Consider the following 10,231-nt stretch of genomic DNA (forward strand, 5'->3'; position numbering starts at 1 on the left):
TATTTTAAAAAAAGTACTCAGGAAAACATATTGCATAAAACGGGAGAGAACACGCTACCTCATTATTAGATTATTTCAACTACAAACAATTGATTTGATTTAGAATTAGAGAATGTACAGCAATATTGTATTTTCAGGAAAGTTATAATAGAACTAACATCTAAATCTTTGTAAGAGAATAAAGTGAGTCATCATATTTCATGTAGATGAGGTTGAGTATTATGTGAAAAGTCAGTAAACAATACATTAAGTTGTGTTAAAAAATTTATGAAAGTAATAACTTAACATAATATTTTAGAGCTGGAGAAGAAGGAGAGTTTCACTGTTTCGTCGATGGACTTAAAATCCAAGTAATGCTTGTTACTCCAAGCACTGGGAATTACGGAAACTTCGAGGACAATGTACATAATATAGTATCTAAACCGAATACGTTTTATATAAATTATCGAGAAACTCAGAAAAAAACGCTGGGGTGGTAATACCATTACTTCATTTTTTACTGACTTTATCCCATACAGAGTAAACGGTTGGAAAACCTTAAATAAATTGTAATGCAAATTAAATCAATATTGAACAATTCTTCCAATATTATCGTGGAACATAACATTTAAGAACATAATAGAGGCTTATGGAACCCGGAGATTTAATGCCGCATTCACGAAAGCTCTCCACTGACTTCTGTCCTTAGCTATTTTAGTCATCTGTGCTATTTCTGCGATATCCATCTTAATATTGTACTCCCATCTGCACCTAGGCCTTCCAAATGGTCTTTTATCCACTTAAAGTGCGATATTCCACTTATTATTGGGTTTCCACTTAAAGGTTAATAAATCTGTTTTTTTTTTTTCTTTTTGCAATCAATTCAGTATAACAAAAGTACGCCCTTTTCCTTCGTTAACCATCTATTCAAACCGGAAGTGATATAAATCAATTATTTTCCGTTTCAACATTTATTGCCATAGAACAAAGCTACAACAGATAGCGAGAAGAGTTTTCTGGAATGGATTCTGTGACTCGAGAGAACATTTCATTACCACCAGCAATACTCTCCCTAAACCAAAGTAATTGAAATGTGCTAGTACTATCGGTTTCAATACTGCTTTCCATACAGTGAAAACAGAGAAAAGTATCGAGAAGTATTTCTTTCCAATTGATTCTCCATCCCAAGAATTGATTCTAATCCCTCTGCAAACCAAAATATATATATATATATATATATATATATATATATATATATATATATATATATATATATATATATATCAAAAGTATCGGGTCTCAATGTTCGCAGACATTGAAAAACACGGTAACAGAGGAAAACGTTTTCTTTTTCTTTATTTTTTGAATCGATTCAGAGCCTCAAAAAAATATACCACCATCGCCGAAAAGTCTAACAAAACAGTAAGTTGTTAAAAATTACAAGTACGTGTGGTTTCAATACTTACTTAATAGAGCAAAAACATCAGTAATGACTCTTGGATATGGAATCGATGTACGAGAGACAGTTTCTATCTTTGATCTTATTCCTTTAGTACTTTATGTTTGAGTATTGAATTTGCATAATTTGTAAGCTTAATATAATTTCACATTGTGAAACTAAATTCATTTCTACATAAATAACTTTAAAAAACTTTGCAACTTAGAAGTCCGTTTTCACACGTTATAGAGATGTGTTATTTCTTCTCGTCAACATTACGTAAACTCAATTTCTCTATTATTGTTTCCAACTTTTTACAATAAAATGAATAGATAGACGAGATATACTTTTAATCACAACTTTACAATCTGAATTAAAAATTAGAACTTTTGATAACTATTCTAATCTAAAAAAGTAGTCCGTAAATTATATTTTAACATATCTTTTTATTGTGTATCTTTTCAGATTACTATGCGGCAGAATGTTTCAGTGCTCAGCAATAACATCTACAAGAATAGACCGGTTACTAGGATTGAATATGTTATCTTAATTCAAAGTGAGTAAAGATAATATTAGTTAATTTTTGCAAATATGGACAATACTGTGAAAACTGTGAACATGAAAGGTACAAAACTAGATTCTGGAAATTTTGGAAAATCCTGAGAACTCACCTATTGCTGCAGTAATGATGTTAATTCTCACTATATTAAATTTGGTTCTGTGATACAGTTTTCCCAACTTTTTACTTGTACTTAGTGGTGCTCAAATGTCGAAACAAAGAAGAAGGAGAAGATATCGCTCTGTGAAAGAACTAAAAGGCCTATCACAGTTTCAATGTGGGTAGTTCAACTGATCTCCCGTGAAGGTGATCACTAGGATAAGTGAAGTGCCGGAAGTGTTTGTGTGACTAGTGACATCGTATTATTTTTGAAGTACGTGTGTTCGGTTGTTTAAAAAATCCATAGTCTTTTGCAAAATTACTGAGTGATTACTGTGCCTCATAACATCAAAAGGTTTTTCTTTTTCAGAATTCATAGTGAATTTTCTTAAGAAATTTCACAATTTAAATGCGTTTAATCTCGTGTGCTAATACTTAAGTTCCAAAACTTCTATACGCTCATCCCTTTAAAATAAAGTTTAATTCTTCAGTACCGTCACTTTTAAGTTAGAAAATTACGTATTATTATATTCCAATTGATATGCTAAGTGCTAAGAACTAAGTATGGAAAAAACACCTTCTAACAAATTTTTGTTTACATCACTCTTACAGCGCACAAGCATAACTAAAAACTATGGAATGTAGTATTTTGAGCGAATATAGTGAAATCATCTTAGACTAATGTTTCTCATAAAATTTTTATATATAAATTTCCATTCATTACCCCAGTATCTTATATCAGTACAAATATTTAATTTAATTTTTAACCCTTTAACCCTCATTACTAAATATTAATTCACATTCATTCTTTTGACTATATTTGAATATTTGATTTATTTACGTAATTAAATTATTTCTCAACGGACGTCTATCTTCTAGATTACTTTTACCAACACTACTGTCAGACCTATACATATTTCATATTCATTTTCATACATACTTAACTTAGTTAACCCCATTTAATACATCTTATACAAATAGCAGAATCCTATTTTTAATTTTAATTTTTGATCATTACGTAAAAACAATGACAGCATGAATGATGCAAAATCTTCCCAAAAGACAAAACAAGGTTGTGAGAGTACATAAATTGTAGTTTTTATCTTCGCACATAAACAATGGAAGCTCTTAATTTATGTCACTGCCTTGTAATTTTTACAATTCTACAGCTGACTACAAAATTTACTAACTGTGTGTCAATGAGTACTCGGATTGTGCAGACTAAATATGGCAAATTGCAAGGAATTACTTTATCTATGGACAATAGACACTTGAAACCTGTGGAAATGTTTTTAGGAATTCCATACGCCACGCCACCAGTGCGTTCTAATCGATTTAGTCCTACAAGAACTCCTTCCCCGTGGACTGGTGTGCGAATTGCCGATAAACTAGGACCCGTGTGTCCTCAAAAGTTCCCAGATATTAAGAACGAAACAGCGGCTTTAGAGAGAATGCCCAAAGGGCGTTTAGAATATTTGAAACGATTGGAGCCTTACCTGAGGAATCAAAGTGAAGACTGCCTCTACCTGAACGTCTACGCACCAGCACAAGGTAAGTCAAATATATTGTTCTTTAATTGATTACTTATAGTTAGTATGTGCATAGTTTGTTTTGAAAATGTGTTTTAGACTGTTACCATATTTTATGTATCAGTGTATAACCGTTAGAAGAGGACAATAGTAAAAGCTATAATTTGGTAGGTAACTGTGCATCTATTATTTACTTATTTATTTATTAACATTTACAGCAAAAATATACTCAAACAAAATGTTCCACCAAACTGAAAGCTATCACTTGTTATTGAAACAAACGATAAGCTTCTTAGCACCATTTTTATTACAATTTACTACAAAATAAGGGTCCAGGTGGCTTAGGAACAGAGCTCTTATCTCCGAGGCAAGGGGTCTCAAGTTAGGTACCCGGCCAAGGAAGTTTGTTGCAGACAACATCGTGTCGGTGTGTTTTCTCGGAGTAATCCCGTTTTCTCCCAATTTCTCATTCCACCAATTCGAGTTTCGCACACAAAAGGTCATGAGTTTCTCGAAAATTATGCATGGAGATCTACAATCACTCATGTATTTTTTTCTTCACCTGTATGAAATCGATTGATTTGTGTATCCTCTTTGTACATTTCCCCATTAAACGATAATTATATGCTAATGTTTTCCTTGTAGTACTTTAATCACCTTCTACTAAAAGTTTTTTCTTTATTATTATTATTTGTAGACACGATGGGTCTTTGTAGAGTCAAATGTGTAATCATGGGTGGAATAATTTTGAACAAATATTATACAAACTTCAAAAGAACTGATTCTCTGTGAGAAACACAATAATAGATAAATAATGAACTTGTTTCCTAGGTACATAACTGGTATGGCAATAAAGTAGGTAGTTCTTACAGTACAAGCTAACATACAAAGTCAAATGGTTCTTGTCTGGCATACTGACAAGATACTTTAAATCAAAAGAATATATTTAGAAACACTTTCGTGTCAATAAAAAGAAACTTACATACACAAGACAATATTTAGATATTTCTTTTGATAGGATATTAAAGATAAATCATGTGAACTCAATACTAAGAAACCCACTTCTCTAAACTCTTAGCAAGATTATTACATTTTATGATCAATGAATATATTTAAAAAAGTAATTGAAAAGAGTTAAGTTAATTTTAAAGAAAAATAAGGTAATTTTTGTTCATTATAATAACATAAAGAGAAATTTATTCGTAATATTATCATAAACACGTCACTCATTTATGTTTCTTTTCAGTATGATGGTCTACAAATTTTTCTTCATATTTCCTAAAACTTCTTAAATAATAAAAGTATAGAAGCGATGCTTATAAATTTGTAAAATTTTCAGTTTCACACTCCCACACCATGCTCTTGCTGGACTTCATTCAATATCAATAATATTAACTGATTACCTCACACACCATGTTTAAAATACATTCCTGTTTGTAAAAATGAGAACCTAAAGAAACAAGACGTGTTAGTGGACTGAAGTTTAAGTCACATGTTTGATTCAAAACCACTGTACAATATAATAGAAAGATAATTACAATCTCAACCGTGTACAACACGTTGCTAAATCTTTCTGTTTTCAGCTCTGCACAAACTTCAAGAAGAACATATATACGTCGTGGTACTGAAACAATTGTACAAGATGTTTCTCATTCCTCATTATTCTCATATTGTGCTGTTAACTGCCTCATCGACGCTTTGAATTGCTCCATTCTGTCAATTACTTTCAATCAAGAAGCATTGCAATTGCATCATGCAGCGTAAATGCGCCATTTACGCGGTATGCAGTAGCATATTCTCGTAGCCGTTTTTGTCGCCACGTTTATACTGAATTATCTGTTTATATTCCTGTTTTTGGCGTTGATGATACACAGTGATACTTATATGTTTATCGAAACGTCTTCTGCTCGTTTGGCCACGTTGTATTTTCTAAGTGATGAGAAAACTTATCTCTCACGGTTCTGCTATGCATATCGAATCCATGGCTCCAGTATAAAGATTGCACTAAAATTGCAATTGTTCTACTCGTACCTTACAAATCCTCAAATTTGGGTGCATTTTGATTCTTTTTCATGTCAGAGTTATAACAGAAACTGTACTAAGGATCGTAAAAACTATTCAAAAGGTTCCCATTTATTACATTTTTTTATGCACTGAAAACGGAGAATAATTTCATCGACTTCTGTTTAGAATACTTAAAACTGTCAGCAGCAGTACTATGATTGTTTAGTAGTTCTCGTTTCTCTTTTTATCTTTTAGAGCAAAGGTGAGCTCTTCGAAAGTATTCGAGTTGCCAACTATTGCTTTCAGTGGAATATAGAGAAAAACTTCCAGTATCTTTCCCCTTCTAAATCTTTTATTTCCCTACTGTTTTTTTCAATATCTTTTTTATTCTCTTTTTCTACTACTTGATATTGCTTAGATATTCCTAATTTCCTGGTCATCTGTAGTAGATGTGTCTTTCCTTGCATGATTTTTTTTTTAAATTAAAAAGATGTCCTCTCTGGACCCAAACTATGCAGTGTAAATTTTCAATTAGCAATAATGAGTTAGGGAAGATTTCTTGATTTATAGATATCACTTGATTGCAGAGGAGCATTTTGGATTTTGTTTCAGCGGGACTATGCAAGACAGGAGGAAGCAGTAGGGCAATTGACCACCTTAGTTTGATAATTAATTGTATTTTAATTTATGCATAAATTGAAGTTTTAATTGCAAGTATAGCAGACTGCTGAATTTTGTGTGATATGATACACACAAAAGTTTAGCAGTGAATCTAATATTTTATTATATTCATAAAAAAAGGGGATACATCCTCTTGGCCTACCTAATTTCTCGGGCTACTTATCCCCGTCTTGATTTTCTTTATAATTCAAACATTTACCTTTTTTATAGTTAAACGATGTAAATATTCCCTTCTTGTAATAACTAAAGTCCCGTTATTTTTACGTCCGTGTAAGTTAGTGTGTAACACCAGTTTCGCTTATCAGCTCCGCTTAGTTTTTGTGTTACTAATAGCAGCCGACTTAAATCAGAACTAACAAAGGTTGAAAGTATGATAGGAGAAACGAAAGAAAGTAATAACTGTGAAAGAAAACAGAAGACCATAATGGGCGAAAGAAAAAAAGGACGTACACACCGTGAGTTGAATGCAAATGGAAATAAGGCGAAGGTCCGTTGTTGGTGTGGGTATATCCAACATCTACCTTGTTGTGGCAGTTCAGTTACACAGTGAACTTCCGTAAGGACAGAGTGAACATGAGACCTCCACAGAGCATCGTAAGGGCGTGTGTGCTGTACAAGTTCAAACTGGCGTCAACAGCCACAAAATGAAAAAAACTTCAGGCAGCAATTGAGGCGAACAGCGGCCAGACATGTGAGGAACAGGGACTGCAATTCAGTGTAAGGAATCATTCGGCAATACCCCCTTCAACTTGGGAAGCACTATAAGTTGGGCCGAAGGAAACGCGAGCAGAAGTATGTGTTTCTTTGCTGCCTCCCCTGAGGAAGTAACTATTTCTGGACAGGATGTTGACATATGACGAGAAGCGGATCCTGTACGAAGCTCCACGGCATCGTTATCATTGGTTAGCATCCCATGATCCTGTTCCAATACAGCCGAAACCAGCACTGCGGACTGGTCCAGAAGAAGGTCCTGTTGTATGTTTGGTGGAGTGTTGCGGCATTGTGCATCGAGAACTGCTACCAGCTGATCGGAACATCAATGAATACTCTGCCTTCTCAACACTTGAGCTATGTCAAAGGAAAACTCAGAAGTCTGGACCAGCACTTCTGAATGGCAAAGATGTCCTCCTGTTACAGGACAACGCTAAGCCCCACGTGGTAAAGATGGCTTGGGACACCATTGTACGCCATAGATGGGAAACAATATTGCATCCGCCATACTCTCCGGACACTGCAACATCCGATTATCACCTGTTCTATTCCTTGGACAATCACCTTAGAGGACGCCAGTTCAAATCCCTAGAAGAAGCCAAAATGCACTTGATACTTTCTTCGCTTCAAAGCCCATCAATCTTTACCGCGATTGAATCCATAGCCCTCCAGAACGTTTGCAGAAAGTCGTCGATGCTGATGGGGTCTACTTTTGATCTTCCAAATATGTCTTAGGTGAATAAGCGACAGAACGTTCTTGGCTTCCTTTATATTTGCTTCCTTCGTATATATATTTGCTTCCTTCACTCCAATTCTTGTCTACCTCTCTCTCTTTATGTATATGAGAAGAACGGAGTATATAGATTATATAAATGAATTAATTTCAACTATAGTTGAGAAATTGATTTAGTGAAATAACATAATTACTGACTTTTTTACCATTATTTTAGTAACCCTTCCTTTCTTTCTGTGACTTGTATCTCAGAAATTACTAACCTTGTTCAGCAATATTTTGTGTTTTCTTCATAACTGAAAAAAATGTTTATTTTAATTTTATAAGAAAATATGTCGTAGCTATCTATCTTTGATATTTTTTCTCGATGATTTCGTTTATTTCATTTAATTTGAATTGAAATATGGATATGTTAGTTTAATTGTGGTGTATACTTCGTATTATTGGTAGTCGTTGTAGTGGTATAATTCAGCAAGTAATTATTTGGTATCGTAACAAGTAAATTTCCCAATAAATTACACATGTAGCTCAGTTTTAAAATACAATTGTTCTACAGTAACTGATTATACTCTGGTTCATTTTCCATTCTTTTCAATTTCATTTCACTAGTATCTAACGTTCTGTAACTGAATGTATATCACTGAATAGGTTATTCAATTGGATATATTAATTTTCATAAATGTTGACATATATACTCTACCGCGAGAAAAGAATTTTAAAATATAAGTGTTAACTGCATTACTTATAATATTATTTTATTACTTCATGATTCAATGTTGCAAAAATAACATTATAGCATAATAATAACCCAATAACATTTAACACACTTACTGGAAAATATAAAAAATTCAATAAAATTCAAAGTTATTGACTTTTCCCTTGTATCTGTGTCCTCATTAGTCCAAACAAATTTACGTTGATGTCTGAATTAAACATTGTTCATGATTTGCATATCAATATTTTCAATTATACGAGTGTGTTATGCATCCAGGCGTGTTTTTGTGTTATTTATTAATTTAATTTGATTGCGTTGTTATCAGTTATAAAATATTCTATCTCAACAGCTAGGTTAATTGCAATTTAAATTTGTTTTTTCAGTAATTTCTTTCAGTAGGTGGACGATATTCTCTTCTCTCACATTTCCAATATTCATTTGTAATATGATTTAGATTGTTTTGAATATTTTAAAGTGCTGAAAACACAGTTTTATTTATTTAGAGCCTTTATGTTTTATTTTTGTGAAGTAATAAACAACATATACGTTTAATATGTATTTTTATAGTGGTGCCAAGGGATTCCTACTTAATTTCTTTCCGCAATCTGTACGAATTACAAACCGTTTGGTGTACAAGACAATATTTCCCATTTAAACTAATAGAAAGTAGACTAATCAATTCCTGACATCGACAAACTTAAATCTTCAAAATGTATTCTACAGTGAATAGACTATTTTCGGTAAGATATTCGACAAAACAATTATTTTAGGGATAACTAGGTTAAGCAGGAACTTAAGGTATAAAATTAGTTGCAACAACCACACAAAATGTCCACCGGACAGCTTCCGATATTGAACTGAACGATAAATTATACGGGTAATCTGTGCGTCGATGAAACGTACTTACAAACATGCTGGATTTTCAGATTCCGGGCCAAATTTTATTTCAAACTTTCAGTTTGAATTGAAAGTTGTTCTGAGATATTCGAGAAACAATCCTGTATTTATATGTAGAAGTTTGTTATTTCTTATGCACTTGTGAATGATATAAAGTGTAAGCGCAGTTTGACTTTGAGATTTCTTGTTTTGTTTATGCGTCCATATGTCACTAAGGTCGTTATAAAAACATGATTGACTGATACACTAGAACTGAACGAGAAGTAATGACGACATTGTTGTTATTCGTACTTGAATTTATGCACAGAAGAACACCAGCTGCATTCATCCAATGCAATCATCTTCCATCTTTATCACCTTTTGCCACACGTGTGATAGTGATTACAACTCCAGCGCATCAACCATTGTCGCTGTACTACTGGGACCCCTATATAGCACGGATGGTGGATTCTCCTGTCTTGTACTTCCTCTTAAATAAATTAACGAATTTCATTACATATGAATATGTCAAGCTGTTCGTTATAATATTTATTAACTCGTAACTCTGTATATAATATACAACATATTTTAGATGAAATTAATTACATTTGGTTGCTTCAATGTTTAACGTTGTTTTGCAGCACAAGGTCGATATGAGAACATCTACTGCTTAAAGTGAGAATCGAATCGTTACTTCTATGTGCTCTCAAATGAGACATATACAAAAATATACAGCGTGTACTTAACTAATACGCCTTGAGTTCAGCGTATATATTTTTTGAAAACAGTCAAGCGTACAACTGACAAAAGTGTAGTATACCATTAATGCCCCCGAGATAAGTGCCTGTATATAAAGCTCGTAGCGTTTCAACCCCTAATATTGTTCTGGGAGCATCTCGGAGATACG

The 10,231-nt window shown here is 33.1% G+C and overlaps 1 long non-coding RNA gene across 1 annotated transcript in view; it reads left to right on the plus strand.

Annotated features, from left to right (window-relative positions):
- The window catches only part of LOC145691946 (uncharacterized), a 651,691-nt gene extending 648,071 nt beyond the window's left edge, over positions 1 to 3,620 (plus strand). Inside the window, exon 4 of the long non-coding RNA XR_014132592.1 lies at positions 1,883 to 3,620. This is a non-coding gene — a long non-coding RNA (uncharacterized LOC145691946). The remainder of the gene's footprint in view (positions 1 to 1,882) is intronic.
- The last annotated feature ends 6,611 nt before the right edge of the window (positions 3,621 to 10,231 follow it).

Source organism: Thermobia domestica, chromosome 8 (assembly GCF_964235325.1).
Source record: "Thermobia domestica chromosome 8, izTheDome1.hap1.1, whole genome shotgun sequence".
In the NCBI taxonomy this organism is placed as follows: Eukaryota; Metazoa; Arthropoda; class Insecta; order Zygentoma; family Lepismatidae; genus Thermobia; species Thermobia domestica.